Genomic DNA, 21807 nt, shown 5'->3' with positions numbered 1-21807 from the left:
GGAGCCACTAACCGAGGAATGCGGGCAGTTTCTAGAAGCTGGAAAAGGCATGGAAACAGATTCTCCCCTACAGCTTCCAGAAGTAATGCAGCCCTGCTGAAACCTTGATTTTAGTCCTATCCAACTAATTTCAGACTTCTGCCCTCCACAACAGTAAGATAATAAATTTATGTTGTTTTAAGACACTCAAGTTTGTGGTAATTTGTGATAGCAGCAATAGAAAACCAATACACCATCTTCCACATGTCCTGTTGAATGTACCAAAGTTCCAGTCTACTAGGGCTCCTCCTTTCCATCCCAGTGCCCTTTAAACAAAGGTGATGGATGGTTGGCTGTACCCCACCCCCAGCTCAGAGATCTGTGCTATGCGTTAGGTCCCTGCTGGTGGGGATGGCTTTGCACTGAACCATCCACACAGTCAATGGTTGTGCTTTTCACCACTGACCCTAGTGGCTAGATAGCTCACTGGTGGTGGCGGCGGCGGCGGCAATCTGAACCAATGGCATTGAGCTATTTTATTTTTTAATATATTCTGCTGCTGCTCATCTGTGTGGGCAGCGAGGCCAGTGGAACAGACAACTGTGAGTTAACGCACGAGCTGTCTTTTTCTGCCACTAGTGGTAGCAGCGAGTGGAAAGTGGGACCCCACGTCATAGAAACAACTGTGATATTTACTGACCACTCACAGAGAGGTTATCTCATCTGTTCTCAGTGGTCATTTGAGGAGAGTCTTATTATATCTCCATTTTACAGCTGAGGAAAGGGAAGCTCAGAGATGTCTACAGGCCAGGCAGCCAGCAAAGGAGGAGCCGGGTCTCAAACCTGGCATCTTCATGGCAGTTCCCAGCCCTTCACCAAAATGCTTTGCTGCCTCTCCTATGGTGCAGGATGCATGGGATAGGCATTCCTTACTCATTTACTGGCTAAATGGACGAATGGCTGTCATTCACAGAAGCCAGAAGCAGTGTAGTGAAACCCCATCCAGAGGTGGCGGGGTAGACCAAGCGGCTGCCCGGAAAGCCAGCCGGACAACCAGAAATGTACTCCTGCCGGCGCACATTCCAACAGGCCCCAGGAATCAGAGGGTCCGCTCAGTCCAAAGTTACAAAAGTAACCTGGAGCTGGCCGCCTTACTTAGCATCTTGCATCTGGCCTCCTCGGCAGGCCCAAATACTTCTTATTGAATTTGCTGGTGTCCTCCGTCCAGCTCCTCCAGGTGCCGAGCAGGGAGTGAGGATGGTGATCTCTCAGGCTCTCCCTTCCCCTGGGATTCCCTCACCCCATCGTTGGATGCTTCCAATGGCCCAGCTGGTCCTCCAGGGGGAAGCTGGGTGTGGGCTTGTTCCTTTCCTTTCCAGCTCCCTGAACACGGAAGCGAGATGGGGGAGAGAGTGACGATGGCGGTAAACTGAGTGTGGAGCTGCAGGGGCTTTGCCTGCTTAGCAATGACCAGGGTCCCTAATCGACTGGCAGCCTGTGCGGGTGTTTCCTCCGTTTGCTTTCTTTCAGTCTCGCTTTTGTGAGAAAGAAGAGGAGTTACTACTGACGAGCCTCATGCCAGATAACGAGTAGAAGGCAAGGGACCCAGCCGTCTCCCCGCCTCCCGCCATCCCCAGCCATGTCTTGTCAGCCTAGTGGCGGGCTTTGCCCAGCCAGTTCCTGTGGGACGATGCTGCTTTGTCCAGTGGCCTTGCTAACGCAAGAAACATTCAGACCTGTAAAGAGTTTTTGTGAGTTTATGTGAGTCAAACTGTGGACAATTGCCAGGAAGCAGAATCTCAACATATTGAGAGAATGCTCTGGAGAACGGCGGTTTTTCACCTATTTCTATAAATTACCAGCAAAGGAGGAGATGGAAGTGGGTAGCATGAAACCCGTTGGTGATAGATTAGGGAGGTGGGAGAAAACATAGCGGGGGGGGGGAAACCTCCGGATTGAGTAAAAAGTAAAATGATAGACACATGCTTCTTTTAACAGAGGTGGGTGCAGGATGGTCAACAGTCAGCAATTAACGTGCTAACAATAACAATGAGGGAATCGGTGGTCCCTGCCCTGGGGCCCCGACACATGGTTGTGCCCCGAGGAAGCATTGGTTGTACCTTGAGGGGTCTGAAAAAACGGGAAGTTACAAGTCACCCTGACATTCCGAAGGTTTGTTATCTTAGATGCAAAAAGACAGTAGGCTCAAGTTAAGATCAAAGTTGATCTTTCTCGGGGAAGATACAGGCCTAGGACCTAGTCTGCTTTTTAATTTAAGAAGTTTTCGTTTTAGACCATCCTTTGTGGTTACTTTCGGTCTCTGAGTTTGCATGGCCGCCTCGCAGGCCTTCCCGGAGCCTGTCAGGTTAGCATGTGGCCCCTTTTTGACCACAGCCTCATGGCTGCTGCCTGACACTTTTCGTTTTCTTTTTCTCCAAATCTCCCTCAAATTATTACTTCATTTGCAGTGCTGGTCAGGGCAGGGCAATCTATTGATTTTCCTTCTTTTGTTCTCAGTTTCTCCATATATTCATTGGGTCTAATCATGTTTGCCATTCTCCTATCTTTAGGGGAGATTAAATTTTTGGTGTTTAAAGGGAGGGATGGAGAATGTTTTGGATTGGTGTGACGACGGTATTCGAATTCCAGCAGTGCCCAGATTTTAAGATGAAACCCAGCTTTTTATTTCAGTAGGGTGTTTTTTTTTTCTTCCTTTTTTAAAAAGAACATTCTGGATGTTTTCCAAACAGGCTGTAAAATGCTGGGGGAGGAAGCCTTTCACCTAGAGATGTCACATCAGTGATTTAAAATTTGGAGGGGCTGAGGGAGAGGAGGTGCGGGACAGCTCTGGAGATTGGGGCCCCATCTCACGCTGGGTCCCTGGAAATGGCCTCTGCTAATTGGACCTCGTGCTGTCAGGACACATCAGACAGGGACAGGGCGATACCCCAGCTGGGTGGGGGTGGAGTGGTCCGCAGGAGCCGGTGTCGCTGCGGCCTGGCCCCAGGAGCGCTTTGTTACCCAGGGGAAGGCGAGCGGGGGAAGGAGAGCGGCCAGCAGTCATGTGGACGGAGGTCAGGAGGCTGTGCTGAGCTGGTTCTCCAGGAGCCCAGGAGAGCCAGGACCCAAGTGTGAGCTATTTTGGGCTGCGCGGTGGCAGAGCTGGTGTGTGTGTGTGTGTGTGTGTGTGTGTGTGTCCTCAGAGCGAGGATGTTTGCCTCCAAGAATCACTTCCAATACTAGAAATGTGGCTTTTTTTCTCTCCATTGCCTTTCAAAAAGAAAAATAAAAGCCCTAAGTCGCTGAATGGTGTTAATGGGGAAAATAAATTCTGGCTGCAGGGAGGAGGCGAGGAAGCACAGTCCCTCCGGGTCTCGCAGCAGGAAGCCTTCCCCTTCTTTTTGTTGCTGCCCGGCCCCTTCGCCCTCCCCTTCCCGAGTTTCCTTGTGACCGTCCAGGCATGGGGGTGGAGGGTCTGTGCCTGTGGGCATGTTTTGCTGAAGTGCTGGTATGTGCCAAGGACAAGCACATGGCTCCCAGCTGGCTCTGCAGGAAGGAGTCGTGGGGACATGTTCCAGTCCCCTGACTGGTCAGCACTCACTGTGGCCAAGCAGCGCCATGCCTCTAGGTCACAGTGACTCCAGGCAGCGGGGAGCCGTCCACCCGCTCCTTAACCCATTCCCACTCCCCCGGCCCTGTCCAGGTCTCGGGTGGCTTGCGCGTCTCTGAGCGGCCTGCCAGGACTGGGTTGGAGTCGTGGCCCTCCTGCAGGAGGAAGGGACTGGCCACGAGGCAGTGCAGACTGGTCAGACATTGAAGCCTCTGGACGTGGGGCCACCTGTAGCCTATTCCCAGCTCTGCCACTTAGCATCTCTGGGGTTTTGGTTCAAGTCCTGTCCTTGCTGAGCTCCAGTGTCTTCATCTGTGAACATTAGAGTGAACATATGCAAATGGCAGCCGATACTGTCCCCGGCCGATAGCAGTTGCTTGACGCATGGCACTGCGATGACTGAAGCTGTGATGTTGGCTTTGTTAGAGCTACCAGTACACCATCTGCAGAGTCCCTCCTACAGCGCAGGCTCTTGGGGGCATCGAGCAGGAAGAATGGTGGAGAGAGAACTGGAAGGGTCCGTGTCAGAGGTCAGCACAGAGACCTGACCCCAGCAAAGGGGACTCTTGGTTGGACCTGACAACCACGGTTTTATTCTAGTCACGGGCAAAAGCTGGCTGTGGTCCTTGCACGCTGCCCCAGGGGACCCCTCTCCCTGCAGTATTGCCTTGGAAGTTAGCAAAGGGGCTGGTGGGGCCCAGGCCAAGAGCAGAGGCTGCCAGGGCAAACCTTCAAGCCACAAGTCAACATTTATTTATAGGTCTTGGAGGGAGAGGGCACCCCAGGCCCTGAAGTGGCAGCTGCAGGCAGCAGGGGGCAGGAGGCAGGGGCAGAGGAGAGGGTGGGGACGGTGGTGGGTGGGGAGATGGTAGAGGTGCAGAGGCCAGGAGGTATTTGTGTGTTGGAGAGTCAGGGTTCCAGCAGAAAGCAGTAGATTCAGAGTAGACTGTGGAGTGTTTAATAAGATGGCTGTTCATAAAAAACATGGGCAGGGGAATATTCAGGAGGATAGTTCACACCCTGGGGGCTAGGTCAAGGGTAGGGGAGAAGGTCACAGGGATCTAAGATGGTAGCCCTAAGGAGAGGGCTGCTAGACAGGAGCCGTGACCTTTAGTGGAAGGATGCAGCCTCTCCCCAGTGACCCCGCACAGAGGCGGCGAGGGGAATAAATACTGCATCTCACACTCTTCCTTCTCTCTGGTTTGCCATTGGCACCTGCCATTGGCCCAGGCCATCAGAAGCAGAGGGAAGGGGACAAGTGGTTCAACATACAGGACAGACTCTTGGAGGCACCGAGCAGGGGGAGGGTGGTGGAGAGAGACCTAGAAGGATCACTGTAAGAGGTCGGCACAGAAAAGCAAGGGATGGGGAGAAGTAAGCCTGGGGACATTTGGGTGAAGACAGAACAGCTACTGAGGGAACCCAGCTAGATCAATATCATGGACTCTGGGAGGCAGACAGACAGGGAGGAATCTTACCCTACTTTTGTGTGGTCTTGGGTAAGCTGTATCACCTTTCTAAGCCTTAATTTCCGCATCTATAAAATGGGAATGAATGATAAAGATACTATTCTCTACCTCATAGTGGGGCACAGTGAAATACTGAAGTGCTCTGCAAGGTGCCTGGTACAGGGGAAAGGCTCTATAAATGAAGATAGAACAGGTAGTGGGGTTTGCTTAAAACATATGTCCAAATGAGGAGCCAACATGTATTGTGTAAGGCCCAGTGGGGGTATCATTTAGACAACTAATATTTATCGAATGTCTACCCTATGCCACGTACCCAGCTGGAGTCACTGGGGATACAGGGGTGAGCAAGTTAAACCAGTCTTTCTCCCAGGGAGCTTATGTATCAACTAGAGGCCCTGTGCACGAAATTCGTGCACTGGGGAGGGGGGGGGTCGTCCCTCAGCCCGGCCTGCACCCTCTCGCAGTCCAGGAGCCCTCAGGGGATGTCCGTCAGTCGGGCATCCTTAGGGCTGCCACAGAGGCTGGAGAGGCTCCCACCACCGTGGCTGTGCTCACCAGCTGTGAGCCTGGCTTCTGGCTGAGCTGTGCTCCCCCTGTGGGAGCACACTCACCACCAGGGGGGCAGCTCCTGCGTTGAGCGTCTTCCCCCTGGTGGTCAGGGCACATCATAGCGACTGGTTGTTCCATCATTTGGTCGATTTGCATATTAGCCTTTTATTATATAGGATTGGGGAAAGACAGGTGGAAAGTAAATATAAATAAAATCATTTTTAATGGTTGGCAAAGTGCTAAAAAGACCACAAACCAGTGTGATGGGTAAAGAATGAGTGCTGTAGATAAGAAGTTTGGGGCCTGGTCAGCGTGGCTCAGTGGTTGAGCACCAACCTATAAATTAGGAGGTCACGTGGCTCTGGAAGCAGAACATCATGCTGCTGCTGTCACCAGAAAGGGGGCCCGGCCCTGAGCGGGTCAGCCTCAGGCTGACTGGGAGTGTGTGGGTTCTTGACTTAGAGCAGGAAAACTTTCACAACAGGAGTTCAGGGGATTTTGAGAGGACGTTGATTAAAGCTGGGGACAGTGAGACAAGGACGGGCCTAGGATAGAAAAAGCAACAGGAGAGCCTAGGTGGGGAAACGAGCCGAGGCTGGGCTGCTTGGGCTCACTGAGAAGTCAGAGAAAAGGGGGTCTTGGGGACAGGTTCAGGGTCAACCTGGGATGAGCTGCTGCTGCCCATTGCTCCCTCTCTGCCCATTGCTCCCTGTCTCATGGGATCCCTTAGAGCAGTGGTCGGCAAACTCATTAGTCAGCAGAGCCAAATATCAACAGTACAACGAGTGAAATTTCTTTTGAGAGCCAAATTTTTAAAACTTAAACTTCTTCTAACGCCACTTCTTCAAAACAGACCCGCCCAGGCCGTGGTATTTTGTGGAAGAGCCACACTCAAGGGGCCACAGAGCCGCATGTGGCTTGCCAGCCCCAGTTTGCCGACCACGGCCTTAGAGTTTAGGAGGTGCCGGTGGGGGAAGAAAGGAGGAAGGGGAAGGCTCCTGGGGGTTTGTTTTGGGGGTTTTAATGGCTGAGAGTTTAGGGGAAGTCTTGGGGAGATCAATAGAATGTTCATCAGTTTATGCTAATGAATCAAAAAGACATTTATTTTCTTAACTTCATCTCTCCTTGGGTGTGGTTGGCCCAAATGGCACTAATTGGATTTCTGCTATCTGTCTCCCTGAGTAAGGTGACTTAAACTCTTTACCCTTTGGTTGGGAAGGAGAAGTGCAAACCATTTACACCTAAGTGTCCTTGGTTATAGAAGGTAGGATGTTGCGATTTACTAGATGGCTGTAAACTACTTGGCTGTGTATCTGCCCAGTTTCCCTATTCCGCTCGTCCTGGCGACTAGCCTGTCTCACGACTGGCATCTCCCTCCAAGGTGACCGTGAGCACTCAGAGGCAAGTTCTTGGCCTGGCACCTCTTCACGCTCCATGACCATTAGCTGTTGGCTGTTGTTATTATTACTTTGATAAACGTTATTTTAGAAAAAGGTGGTCTCAATAAGTGGGTCAATACAATATAAAGTGTTCCTCGGGCTCAGCGTACACTTACCGTCGAGGCAGAGTGGAGCGTTGGTGAGAGTATGGGCTCTGAGACGAGGCGGCCAGTTCAAAGCCTGACTAGGCCCTCCTTAGGGGGCCCTCAGCCTATGACTTCAGCTGAACCCCAGTGTCCTTACTGTAGAATGTGGGATAGTAATAGCTTCTCTCTCATGGGGTTGCTACAAACACAGAATGCATTACTGTTTCTAAAGCACCTGGAACCGGGCCAGCCCACAGTGAGGGCCGCCTGGAGCACCAGGTTGCTAAGACTCAGGTGTGCAATGCCAGCCCGAGGACCTGGGGACCGAGGCCCCTGCTCCCAGGAGCTTGCTCACAGTGGGTCTGGGACACGTGTTTAAGGAGATCCCGGCACCCAAGGCACTGTATGACGGTTACTGAATAAGTGGCCAGACCTTAGTGGAGGGAGGCATCATTGGAGGACTGGTGAGGGGAGGCTTTGAGGAGGGATGTGAAGACAAGAAAAGAAAATTAATGCTAACCAGCTCTGATGTTATCAGTCAGGAGGAGACAAACACAATCCAATCAGTCTCCCCCAAGCACGGCTTTCGCCCTTCCTGCATGGCCTTTCTCAGCAGTCTGCAACCCCCAGGCCCAGCCTCAACTTCACTCTCAGGCCTATGGATGAGGGGCAGCCTCCTAACCCCCTCTGTCAGCTCCCATGGAGCCCTTAAATCTCCTGGAAGTTGTTGAGACTCTTTTACCTTCAACTTCACCCACACCAGAGCAGTAAGGAAAGGTTAGAGGTCAGAGGACAGAGGTCGGGTGCTCGGAGGATGGGGGTGAGGGTGGATAGCACTGTTTATGGAATCAACCAGAACCCCGTGTGCCTGGCAACTGGCAGATACTTCTGGTAAGATAAGTGGAACCCTCTGCAAGGTAATTATTAGAGAACATAAATTCCCCAGATAACCTGTCTTGGGAGGAGATATTGATGGCTGTGGGGCATGTGCTGGAGGTTGTGCTCGCTCCACTGAAATTGGCTCCTGTCCCCCAGCCTCTTCCTTTCCCCTAATCAGCCTTTCATCTAATCAGCTCCCCTGCCCATCCATCCTCCCCCACAGAGCTCAGCCTCTGGCTCAGGTTGGCTCTTTTGGACTTTTTTTTTTTTTTTTTTTTTTTGACTCTTAATGATGAAGGTCCCAATACAGAGCACAGCCACGTGCATCCCTGTGGTTCTACAGGATTTGGGGGAAAGGTACAGCCCCCCTGAGGAAAAGCTTATAAGAATAGAAGAAGGCCCTGCGCTTTGCTTGGGCCCAGGTCCCCAGGATGAGCATTAATTGAGTGCTGCTGAGTCAGCGTCAGGCTCCGGGAGGGGCTGGGGCTGTACCTGGTCACAGGGATGGAGACAAGCACCTGCCTCGTCCCTTGATTTGGCTCTGCCCATATCCCAGCAGTTGGAACATGTAAGGATAATTCTCTCCATTTGACAGATGAGCGCCTGGGGCCCAGAGGGGTTGAGAGACTTGTCAAAGACCTACAACAGCTAAGTTCCAACTTCAACCTGGGACCGAGGTCCAGCCTTGATTCCCCCATTAGCCTGTCACCCCCACATGAGATGATAGAATGTCCTCACCAAAACAGCCGAGGGCTGGGATGCTTCTGTGAGCCTTATGCTGATCCTCTGGAGAGGAGAGAGATGGGTGAGCCAGGCAGGGAGGCACTGTGGGTCGAGGAAGCCTGGATAGGAGCCTTGGCTGGTACCTGGGGGCTCTTGCCTTTATTTGGAGTGAGGGAGGCAAGGGGCACCATCCTGTTTGACAGAGAACACCCCAGGGCGGGGCACTGCTCTCTCTTCCCCCACTGCCTCAGCTGTAGCCCTTTTCCACCCCCCAGGAGGAAGTGAGGCCTGTGCATCTGTGAGGAGCGTCCTTCCGCCCATTGGCCGAAAGCATTTCCCAAATGAAAAAGGGCTTTCAGGGGAAGCTAGAAAAATTAATTTTCAGCGTTGAGTTTTGCTTGCTGTAGTTAACAATCATTATTAAATAGGTAGGGTGAGCTAGTGCTTGTTTTCCTTAGTATTAACTGTATTTATGGGTTTTTATTAAGTTGTACCAAGCTGGGATAATTGTAAAAAGATTTGCTTAAGCTGCGTGGCTCTGGGGCCTCCCATTCTACTTTCTGTCATTCCAAGGATGGAGTCTTTTCATTACTCAAGTCTTATGCTATCAACTAAAAGTCAGAGGGCTTTTTCTGTAAAGGCCCATTCTAGGTAAATATTTAGGTAAATATTTTAGGCTTTGCAGGCCACGCGATCTGCTGGATCTCCTCATCTCTACCACTGTAGTGTGAAAGCAGCCACAGACAATATGCAAGCGAATGGGCATGGCTGCCTTCCTATTGAACTTGACTTACAGACATTCCTGGTGGGCCGGGTCTGGCCCACGGGCTGTGGTTTGCAGACCCTGCTATACACCTGGAGAAGTCCCTCAACTAGGAACCTGGACATGGTCTACCGTCGGCACTGCTCCTGTGTGACGGAGGGAAATCCCTTCACCTCTCTGGTTATTGATTTTCCTTGTAATACAACAGAAACACCAGACTGGACAATCTCTGACCCTCTGGGATTCTTTTATTTTTTTTAAAAAATATATATTTTATTGATTTTTTTACAGAGAGGAAGGGAGAGGGGTAGAGAGTTAGAAACATTGATGAGAGAGAAACATCGATCAGCTGCCTCCTGCACACCCTGCACTGGGGATGTGCCTGCCCCCAACCGGAATCGAACCTGGGACCCTTCAGTCCACAGGCGGATGCTCTATCCACTGAGCAAAACCAGTCATGGCCCCTCTGGGCTTCTTAAATCTGGCTCTTTAGTTATTTGAATCTGGCATCTTTCTTTTCCTCCTGTCAGTAGGTGTTTGGAACCACAGGGGCTCTCAGGGTCCATCACTCCTTACTCACTTGGGGGATATATTTGGTTTCTAAACCACAGCATACATTTTGCATTTCTCTAAGGGTGTCTTTTCAGGCAGCCCCATCCCTGACCCACTTCTTGGGTTACTGGGAGGTGGCTCTGTGAGAGGAAAGTCGACATCTGGACAGTTTGGCAGTTTGGGAAACCCAGGCGCAAAAAAGAGAAATACTTAAGATTGCCCAGCAAATCAGTAATGCTCTTAGAGAGACCGGTGCCTCCAGAACAAGAAGTGTTGTTCAAGTTATTCTAGTCCTGGAGGCACCACCCACTGTGAAGGGGCAATGGGCCCTGTGAGGCTGATAGGATAGTGGCTAAGAGCAAGGTTCTGGTCTGAAATTGCCTGGGCTTATATCTTATTTCTCTTGTCTGTGAAATAGGGGGAATAGCAAAGTGCTTAGAAATGTGCCTACCACACACAGTAAGTGCTCAATAAATGGTGGCCATGCCGCTATTAATATTATTAACATCACCGTGTCATCCTTCTATACATATGTGTTGGGTGACTCTTCCTCATCTTTATGCTAGACTCATCTTTAACTTTTGGATTGGAGATGGGGCTGAATTCTTTGCTCCTGACCTGTATAATAAGTGACTTTTGCTGAGGTGGAAAGATTGAGGGAAGAAGACTAGAGGGGGAAAGGAAGGGAAGGAAGGAAGGAAGGAAGAAAGGAAGGAAGGAAGAAAGGAAGGAAGGGAGGGAGGGAGGGAGGAAGGAAGGGAGGGAGGGAGGGAGGGAGGGAGGGAGGGAGGAAGGAAGGGACTTGGGTTCATGAGGAAAGGAGGATCAGATTCTAAATTTAGTCATGTTCCCTTTATAGTTGATGGGATGGGAAGAAGAGACCTTCCTAAGCAATATGGAGGTTTGACATCCTTTGTCATTACGAGAGCAGATTTAGGTATTTCACCTTTCTTTTGGTTTTAGTTTCCCAGGATATAAATATTAGTATATTTTTATTGATTTCACAGAGAAAGGGAGAGGGAAAGAGAGATAGAAACATCAATGATGAGAGAGAATCATTGATCGACTACCTCCTGCACGTCCCCTACTGGGGATTGAGCCCACAACCCAGGCATGTGCCCTGACTGGAAATCGAACCATCCCATCACCTCCCAGTTCATAGGTCAACCCTCAACCACTGAGCAACACTGGCCGGGCCCCAGGATGTTTGTACCAATTTCATCAGAGAACTCAAATTTGGGGACATGACCAGCCTCTTGGTCAGCCTGGCTTTGTTCTGTCCTTATTAAAAGGTTTCCAAGTGTGTGCCTCAAAAAACAGCAGGTCCGAGGCAGTTTGCACAGGTGGCTGCCAAGAGAAATTGGGGTGACTGTGAGCCTCGTGGCAGGTTAAATGAGACTCAGTGCTTCTTTGTTTGCCTTGATGTCCCTGAGAAGGACGCCTGGAGATCACTTGGTCTGCAGGGTGTTTGCTTCTGCAGGCTGATTTAACCAACTCTGACAGGAGGGCAGAGGTCCTCCAGCAAGGTCAGGACCACAAATCCCATCCCAGCAGGTGCATGATGAGGAGACAGCGCCCTCCGGATGACCTTCAGGTTCCCATTGATTTCCCGTCAAGTAGTGCTTCCCCACCCCCGTCCGGCCCCTGCCCCTGCCACTACCTGTAGGCTCAGGGCTATGGATAAGGACATGGATCAGTTTTCTGAGAAAGAACACGCAGAAGAGGTTAATTCAGAGAGAGGCCCTTTAAGGGACGTGGAGTTGCTACGTTGGGGACCATCTTCTGGCACTACTGGTTTACAGTGCTAATATCAGGCCTGGAATGTCCTTTTGGGGCTTAGAAAAGAGTGGCTGATGTCACAAATGGCATCATTTATCCACTTGGCCCCACTTCTCTCCAGGTTTTGGAGTGTGGAGGTGGCATTGTGGGGTCATGAGTAAGATTCACATATGAACAGTGAAATGGGTCCCTAACCTACTGTCAGAAGTGTGTTGGGCAGAGGGGACCAGAAGGGAGAAGTTGGCAGTGTGAGCCTCATTCCCTGCCCTGGGGCCTCTCCCAGCACTGACCTTCTTGCCCTCTGGAAGATCAGGCTTCCATACCATCCAAACTGTTTGTTGCAGGTAGACCTAGATCTTTTATTTATTTGTTCAGTGTATCTGTTAAACATTTCATATGTGCCAAATCCTGCATTAGGTCAAGGGATCCAGTCTTATACTGGGGAAGGAAGACCCTCATCTCACGGAGCTCACAATTTTATGTAGAGACAATCAGCAGGCAAAGAGAGAAAGGAGGGAAAAATCTTGAAAGTGGTAAGTATTATGAAGAAAATAAAGTAGCATATGAGATAGCAAGGGCTAGGGCAGGAGTTGAATAGAGTGGGCTACCCTTGATAGGGTAGGTTGAAGAAGGAGAAGGAGAAGCCAACCAGGAGATGATCTGAGAGGAATGTATACCAGGAGGAGGGAGTAGCATATGCAAAGGTCCTGAGGTGAAATGATCTTGGTATATTAGAGGGACAGAAAGAAGTATAGTGAGGATGGAGTCCAGTAGGCAAGGAGGGCAGGAGACAAGGTGGAGCAGGAGAGGTGGGCATGGCCTGACAGTCTGGGGCCTGCAGCCACGGGAAAGAGTTCAGATTTTATTCTGAGTGCAATGAAAAGCCATTGGAGGGATCTAAGGAGGAGAATGCCATAATCTGATTTCCATTTAAAAAAGATCATTTGGTCTTCTGTGTTGAGAATTGACTGCAGAAGTATGTGTCCTTTGTGGTGGTGTTGGAAATGCCAATATTCCCGTTACTGGAGGAGGCAGCAGGGAGGCCCTTCGATTCCAGCAGCAAAGATGGACTCTGAGGATGTGTTTGTGCAAGAATTGTCTCTGATCAGTGGTGAGCTTCTGCTGACAATCACACCCAGGGGACAGCATACTGGTGCCCAGCTCATTGTTGGCGTTTCAGAAAGGACTCAGCCTAGAATCCAGGAACGTAAAAATATTTTCCAGTCAATGAGGTTTCTGTGGTGGGTGTGTGTTTTTTTCTAGGTATGCTTCACCCAAGATAAAGCAGTCTTTTTTTTTTTTTTTTACTTTTGAAAGTTGGTTGCATTCTACACATTTTTTAGTCTCTGGAGGAGACATTTATTTTGTCACGTCTGGATGCCATTTGGAAGGCAAACCTGGGACACAGAAAAGCTGCAGTCTTCTTCCTCCCCAGAGCACCCCCCTCTCCTGACCGTCCCCCCCCCCACACCCCCATTATTTACTGGAAGGAACCACACTGCTTTCCTCCCTCCTTCAGTCTCTTGTCCTTGGCAGCCCCTTGTCTTCAACCCTGAGTTGCATATGTCATCAGAACACCCAGCGGCAGCTCAGAAATCATGGCCAGGTTCAATATAAATTCCGTCTTGCTTAGATAGCTTTGCATAATAAGTCCCTGAAAAGTCTTCACCAGAGTGGATGCTGCAAAAGGAATTTATTGGGTCTAGCAGGCCCAAACGTCAGATTGAGTGGCATTCAAGTCATAATGGGGGTTTTAGGGTTCAAAGTCTTCATCTGACAGCTTTTGCAAGGCAGCGCCCTTGTCCCCAATATGCCTTTCCTGTGATGTTATGAAAGTCAGAATCACTGCCAGGGTGACCACTCTAAGGATGCCTTGACCAGGCCTCTGGGATGCTTTGTTAAGGACGAAGACGTCTGTGGGACTAGTCTGCTACAGGTTAGTGCTTCCAGGTTAACGCATGCCACCTGCCCGAAAAATTTCCCCCAGGAACTAAACCAGCCCAGTTCATTGGGCCTTCCAATTCTGCCATTAAAATATGGCCCAAGAGCCTCACAAGGCCCTCTTGCTCATGTCCTTGCTTTGGAGGTTGGGGAGCTATCTTTAGATAAGCGAGTTTCAGATTTCTCAATCACTGGGGGATCTGTCAGAAATACAGATACCTAGATCTCATCTCAAGCCTACAGAATCAGAATTTCATGGGCCCCCGCCCGCCCCACCCCCACTGATTCTGCCACAAACCAAAGTTTGCATCCAGAGCCCTAGGCCATTCTCCTGGAGAGTGGGGTGATGGCATGCTTGATAAGCACCAAGGGATGCTTATCAGCAGATGACAGCACATAGTGAGCTTCTTGTAAAGTTCAGAGAAGGAGAATCTCTGCAACTTGTGGTGTGAATATTGTAGATGGAGAAATGGAAAAAATCCCAAGAGCTGAAGTGAACATCCTAGGAAAAATTCAGTAGGATTTGAACTTGTAGGTTACCTGTTTTCAGAGGCCTAATCCTGTGCTGTGGACAAGCCAGATAAACTTCATATGGAGAAACTTTTCTAGTGTCCCAAGCCTCTCTCAACTCTGAAGCTTCCATTAGTTTGCTAAGGGACGGCGTGACGTTTCAATCAAGCAATCCATATTGACCACATCCTTCTGAATTCCCTGCATTATGCTTGGTTGAGTCGCGCCGAGTATGGAACTCTTAGTCCCTGTCTTCAAGATGCTATAATCTAGTCGGGTGGGGAGAGACGAGGAGGGCAGTTCAGATGGGGCACACACAAGTGAAACACGCGGGGAGCTCAGAGAAGGCAGAGAGCAAGCATCATTGGCCGGGATAAGTGGGAGGCTTTCTAGAAGAGGCCGGACTCAGTCAGACCAAGGGCAGGAGGCAAGGATTCCAGGTGGGAGGAAGCATTTTGGTGGAGCCCAGGGGTAGGGCTGTCTGCTTCATGTATGTGGAAAGATCAGATTATTCACCCATTATTTCTTCATTCACTTCAACATGGCAAGCTGTGCTGGGCTTGGGGACAAAGTGACAAACAGCCAGATGCGGTCTCTACATTTGGGGCAGGCTGCAGACTTCTGGGATCATTACGCAACAATTTCGGTGTTCTCCTGGATGCCTGAGTTTCCACCTCTGCCACCCACTGCCTTCTGTCCTAGGACAGAGGTTTGGGCGGTCACGGAACAGTGTTGAAGACACTGCAGTAGTGAGGGTGGTGTGTATGGGTGCCGCGTGGAGGGCACTGGCCAGCCCAGGCAGAGGGTCATTCACAAAGTGGCAGATAATATTACTGTTTGGGGGAAGGAGGAAGGAATGACCACTGATCATACCCACATGTGGGAAGTAGAATTTAGACTCAGGGAGGATGAGTAACTTGCCTCAGGGTTGTGCAGCCAGTAAGGGGTGGAGCTGCACTCAGATCTGCCTGATTCCAAGTCTCTGTCCTTTTCCCTCTGCTCCCCATACCCCTACCCCCCCATACTTCTCCGAGGGCCTTGACGGCTTGGTAGAGGAATTTGGGCACCTTTGAGAGCCATCTGGGCTACTATACTGACAAGTCCAAGACTAAATGCTGGGTTTGAGGGAGAGTTCTTTTTGTCACGGTGGGTAGGAGAAATGTTACAGGGATTGTAGTCAGGAGCCTGCTGCAATAACCCGGGAGCTGAATAAAGTGAGAGCGATTGCAGACATTCATATTTTTTTTTCCTAAAGTTGCAAGTAGACAGCCATGCGATCTGAAACACCAACCTATTTGTGCAAAAAACTCAGGAGACCACGCCCATGCATGCCGCATACGCTTTACCACTCTCATTTAAACCCCTACCACAGGCGAGTGGCAGAGGAACTGTTGGAAGCATTTCAACAAAGACTTATTAGGCACCTACTGTGTACTGGGCTCTCTGTACAGGACACTGGGGCAAATCAATAAAAAGGCCAAGTATGCACCGCCCCAGGGGGAGCTTTTCCTGTTGAAGTTTATGTGAGCGGTGCTCCCGGGAGTTGTTCAGTGCAAGGCCTGAGAGGCCGTGTGCAGTGGCCCTGTGAATGTGGCCTGTGCCCTCGTGGAGTTTTCAGTTTAGTAGGGAAGACAAATATTAAGCAATGAGTTGAGTTGAAACTGATATGTTGATATTATTAATAGTAGTATTATTGTTGTCTTTGTTGGAAGGGGATAGGATGAGGGAGGAAGGGGATTGGAATCTCTTACCCATTACCGACAGCCCTTTCCTATTTTAAATACCAGAAACACTGTCTTAGTCAGCTTAGGCTGCTATAACAAAACAAACATAGACTGGATGGCTTAAACAACAGACATTTATTTTTCACAATTCTGGAGGCTGGGAAATCTGAGATCAGGTTGCAGCACAGGCTAGTTCTGGTGATGGTTGAGGGTTTTCTTCCGGACTTGCAGATGGCTGTTCTCATGCTGTCTCTTCACATGGGGGATGGAGGAAAGAGAGAGAGAGAGTAGGGGGCGGGGGGTGAGGGGGGTGGGGAGAGGAGAGAAGAGAGAAGAGATTTCTCTTCTTATGAGGGAACTAATCCCTTCATCCCCAAATGTTGCATCTCCAAATATCCACACTGAGGGTTGGCCTTCAATATGTGAATTTGGGGGGGACACACATTTCAGTCCATAGCAAACACTAAACTTGGCTTTGTGTCAAGGGCAGCTGTAGGGACAGTGTAACTATGAGGAAAGCGAAAAGCTTCCCACCTTGCCCAATATTGCCCCTCTCTTGCTAGGTATAAAACACTTCATAGCCCGGCCGGCATGGCTCAGTGGTTGAGTGCTGACCTATGAACCAGGAGGTCATGGTTTGATTCCCCTCTCTGAAATCAGTAAAAAATATATTTTAAAACAAAACGAACAAAACACACACACACACACACACACACACACAAAATAAACATTACATAAATGGGAGATGGTTTTCCATGCCTCAGTTAAACATACTTAAGTGCAAACAGGAGGAAGTTAGTCTATTGGCGTAGATGAGTTTTGTTGTGTTTGTGGGCAGCTGGGGAAGTATGGGTAGCCGGGTGGGACCGCAGAAAATCCAGGTGGCCGCACACCAAAGAGCAGCCCCAGGGGAAGGAGGGGGCAGAAATCCCGCCGGGGGGCCAGGGCTTCTGTTTATCTCTGCTGATCCCTGTTTTTGTGCACACAGATCTGTGATGGGCCAAGGTCCTTTTTTACAGTCAAAGGGGATTTGTGGCCATGCAGTGGGAATGGAGGAAAAGGGACAAACCCTAAGAAAGGAAAGAATTCAGTGCCAGATGGAGTGAAGGAAAGGGAAGGTCCAAGGACAGCTTGCTAGGGAGATAGGAGAGCAGTTCCTCTCCCCACCCCCAACCCTAGAAGAATGGAGGCTGGGGGGGGGGCGGGGGAGGGAGCAGGTTCTGGCAAGAGATGAGGAAGTTGCTTTTGGACAGGTGTTTGAGGTAAGGCAGGACACCTGACCTTGGGTCAGAACACAGGACCAGAGGGACAGTGACGAGCCAGAGAGCCCAGGTGTCTGGGTCGGAGGGCTGGGTCTGGAATCTATGAGAACAGCAATCAGGTCTCCAGGGGGAGGGAAGTGAAAGTGTGAGGAAGGAGAGGAGCAAGAGTCTTGAGGGGTGTGTGCGTGCTATGGGCCCTGGAAATCACAGTTAGGGCCTCATTGGCATTCATTTAGGAGAAGTCTCACTTTTTCCACCGTGGATCCTCTTTGGCCCCCGGAATCCATTTCTCCACAGATGTGCTCCAGGAGGGTCACGGGAGCACTCTCACGGCGAGGCTACTTTCATTCCAGGTGGGTTCCTGAGGGATCTCGCCCCCCACAAAGCCCCAGAACCAGGCAGCCAGCACGGCTCCGAGCTGAGAGCCCAGCAATGGGTTCCCCTGGCCGTTCTCGCTGCTGATTGCAGTCTTGAGTAGCCTGAAGTCAGCTGCAGATGAGAACGCCATTCTACTCTGCCCCTGCCAGCCTAAGACGTCGATCATCCAGCAGGAAAGCCAGCCCTCTTTGGTTTGGTGTGGATAGGTGATGGCTGAGGCTTGGCTGTGCCTGACCCAGCCTGGGGCACGCTGGTCACCACTCCACACACTGAATCCTTTGCTGCCAATTTTTCCTTGCTCCCGCTGCCCCTTGCAACTCAAATGCAAATGTCACCCCTGAGAGCCTATCACTGTGGGGTATTTTTTTTTTTTTTTTAAAGAAATACCATATTGAAAAGGACACTTGTCCTCTCTCCTGTTAAACTGCATTCCATGGGATAGGGAGACCTGGCCATTATTTTTTTCCTAGACAGCAGAGCAAGCCTTGTGAAGATTTTGGCTAATTAACTTTTGGAGAAGAGCTGCTTGCTTTTACCAAGGAGGCTCAAGCCTCTTTTCTGCTCCCATATCTTGAAAAAGGCTTTATGTGTTGTTTCCAAATCTCTGCCATCGCCTGGTCTGTTTAAAAGTGACTTCCCTGCAGAGGATAGCAGAGAGGGTGTTAGATGTCACATTTTTGCAGCTTCAGTCTTTAATACAGTTGTTCCAGTCCCCAGGAAGGCTTTTCTGTTTACAGAAGGGAGGCATTATCCACACAAAGATTACTTTTAAAAACACATCCCCAGCATGCCTGTTACTAATAACATTGCATGTTATGAAAGCGGAAAGTATTTAGGATGAAATTAATTTTCACTCAGTGCACCACTTTGTTTGACTTTCTTGTTCCATTCCGCATCGGGCACGGGCTTGGCCAACCTCACTTTTCATTTTCTTTTCTTTTTTGAAAATAATGTATTTTTATTGATTTCAGAGAAGAAGGAAGAGGGAGAGAGAGAGAGACAGAAACACCAATGATGAGAGGGGATCACTGATCGGCCGCATCCTGCACGCCCCCCACTGGGGATCGAGCCCGCCACCCGGGCATGTGCCCTTGACTGGAATCGAACCCAGGACCTTTCGGTCCGTAGGCCGACGCTCTATTCAATGAGCCAAACCAGCTAGTGCCTTACTTTTCATTTTCAGCAAGTTCCCTTTCTTGCTCCTCTCTTTTAGATTGAAGCTGTTGGAAGTGAGTTACGAGCATATCAGGAAAAGTCTAATTTGAGAGCCTACGATAGATTTCTTTTGTCTTGGCTTCCAGAAGTTTGTTTTGAAAATGGAGACCCTCTTCCCTCCAGTCGATGAGTTTTAGTGTACAGTTTTCTTTTCTTTTTTTTTTTTTTAAATGGGTTATCTTTTTGCAGACTTTCTGGGGTTGGATTAGTTAATATCTCTTTTGGCAGTCTGTCCAAAGATGGTGGGAAAACAGATAACTGCTTCTCACATTGGACACCTCCCTGTCACGTGCTCTTTCTTGTCAGTTCTCATCAGGGTGGCGTGGCTGGTCGCTGTGTTGTGGAGGGGAGCTGGAGCATCTGGGGTGCCCTCGCCACGCGGTGCCACCTTGCCTGGGCTGCGCTGCCGTGGAAGTTCTGTTACACTGAGCGACATTGCTCTAGCAGCAGGAGACATTTAAGCTGGTGGGACACACGTGCGAAACTTTGTAGGAAACGTTTCTTTATGTTTGATCAATCTCATGATCCTTGTTACCAGCCTTGATTGTTGTTACGTTTTATAGCATTTAATGGGCTCTCATCCCCTCCCCAGTTCAGTTGCAGCTGTCTAACTATTATAATCTGATTACAGTTTGGTTTTCAACTGCTAGGACACTTTCTGAGCACGTTTTGTCTTCCTGGTGGGTGAAGATATTCAGAGGTGGAAAAGGAACAAAGAGCTTTTTTTTTTTTTTTTTTTAAGGGGGCATATCAGTAAGTAATTTCCAAACGATGCCTCAGAAGCTGCAAGGATTGTATCCTCCTAGAATGAGAAATTTGCTTTAAACTCTTTGGTAGACTCTGATCCACTGACTTAACAATAAAAAACTGTGGAAAATTTCATTTAAAATTTGCTTTCTTTATTCCTCTAAATATTTTGGTTAAGAGTTATATTATTTTTAACTTAGTGACTTTCCCTCCCTGATTTTGGCTTTTCAAATCTACATAGAATCAAAACAAAGGGACATTCATAATGTTGCTTCAAAATGAGCTACTTGATTCTCCCTTTGGCCCTGCGTTCCCAGGCTCTTCCCTTCCGGTCTCCTCCTCTCCGCGAAGAGGCTCAAGTTCACCTGGCAATGACTACGTTAGGACATGTGTATTTCAGGAGCCAGTTAACCTCCAACATGTGCCTAGCTTTCATTTCTTAGGTATTTGATCTCATGGGTTATTTTTTGTGATTTACATTTCAAAAATTTTACTCTTTATTAATTTGGTAGGCAAAATGAATATTATTGCTATAACTTTAAACATTTCATTGAATTATTTTCAATTACAGTTGACCTTCAATATTATTTTATATGAGTTTTAGGTATGTGCCTTACATTTGATCAGTTTTTATCAATGTTATATTTTTGGCCTTTGAAAAGGATACTATCTTAAAATTAGTAGCATCACCACATGTCCAAGGATTCCAAAGATTCAGGATTATACAATTTACTTAATTAAGTGGTGCTTAATCAGATCACCACTCCAGAAAACCAGAAAGGTCTTTCTAGGTTTTGAATTGAATTATATTGAGTTCAAAATCAACTATTATTATTTTAAATGCTTCTTTTATTTATCATCAGAAAGCTCTTTTTTTTAAAAGCTCTATTGAGCTTTGTTTATTTATTTATTTTTGTTATCTTCACCTGAGGATATATATACAGATATATATATATATATATATATATATATATATATATACTTTAAAAATATTTTTATTGATTTCAGAGAGGAAGGGAGAGGGAGAGCGAAATAGAAACATCAATGATGAGAGAGAATCATTGATCAGCTGCCTCCTGCATGCCCCCCACTGGGGATTGAGCCCGCAACCTGGGCATATGCCCTGACCAAGAATCAAACCATGACCTCCTGGTTTATTGGTCGGCACTCAACCACTGAGCCACACTGGCCAGGCCGGAGGATATTTTTTCCATTGATTTTTTGAGAGAGTAGAAGAAAGTGAGGCGAGGGGGGCGAGGGAGAGAGAGAGAGAGAGAGAGAGAGAGAGAGAGAGAGAGAGAGAGAGAGAGAGGTGAGAGAGACACATTGATTACCTGCATCCCAGGTATGTACCTTTGACCAGAAATCGAGCCTGCCACCCTTTGGTACACAGGCCGATGCTCTATCCACTGAGCCCAACGGCCAGGGCAGAAAGTTATTTTCTTAAGTGTGTGGTTTTAAAAGACTGGTGCATGCCCTCTTGACCTCCTTCCCTTTATCATAGCTCTCCTTTCATGGATTGTCTCCTCTGTCCTTCTAAGTCTTTTATTTGGAGAGTTTCTCTTCTATTGTAATGGAGATCTGTGCATCCATGCTGGAGAGCAGGGTTCATTCTAGACTGTTTTGCTGGCAATCACTGAGAACAAAGTGTGTCTACTGGGGGATGTTAATGAGGGCGCTCTAGAAGCCTGCTGTTCCAGTAGATCCCTTGCACAAGGTTGTTTCAGAGCCACCTTTTGAAACGGAACCTCCTGCTTCCTAGAACAGGGACTTGTGGTTCTTAGTTAAACACATGGCCAGGTATTTCTCCAGCAACGTTGGTTCTTTGGGGAACAACACAAGAATTAGCCGTTCTTGCCGAAACCGGTTTGGCTCAGTGGATAGAGCGTCGGCCTGCAGACTGAAAGGTCCCAGGTTCGATTCTGGTCAAGGGCATGTACCTTGGTTGCGGGCACATCCCCAGTGGGGGGTGTGCAAGAGGCAGCTGATCGATGTTTCTCTCTCATCGATGTTTCTAACTCTCTATCTCTCTCTCTTCCTCTGTAAAAAATCAATAGAATATATATTAAAAAAAAAAAAAAAGAATTGGCTGTTCTGGCCCCTAGCTAAGGGTGAATCTCGTCCAACTCCGAGAAACCAAGGAGAGGAACCGTTTATGGGCTTGGGAGGGGCTGCCGGAATGGAAGAGTCCATTGGCAAAAC

At 48.9% G+C, this 21807-nt stretch overlaps 1 protein-coding gene across 2 annotated transcripts in view; it reads left to right on the top strand.

Moving 5' to 3' along the window:
- Nucleotides 1-21807, top strand: part of DPF3 (double PHD fingers 3) — a gene marked incomplete at its 5' end in the record, with an annotated part of 250104 nt that overhangs the window by 83984 nt on the left and 144313 nt on the right. The gene's annotated exons all lie outside the window — the stretch shown is intronic.

The sequence above is a fragment of the Cnephaeus nilssonii genome (assembly GCF_951640355.1).
Source record: "Cnephaeus nilssonii genome assembly, chromosome: 4".
NCBI lineage: Eukaryota > Metazoa > Chordata > Mammalia > Chiroptera > Vespertilionidae > Cnephaeus > Cnephaeus nilssonii.
The sequence above is the reverse complement of the archived record's forward strand: the minus strand, read 5'-3'. Positions and strand labels throughout refer to the sequence as shown.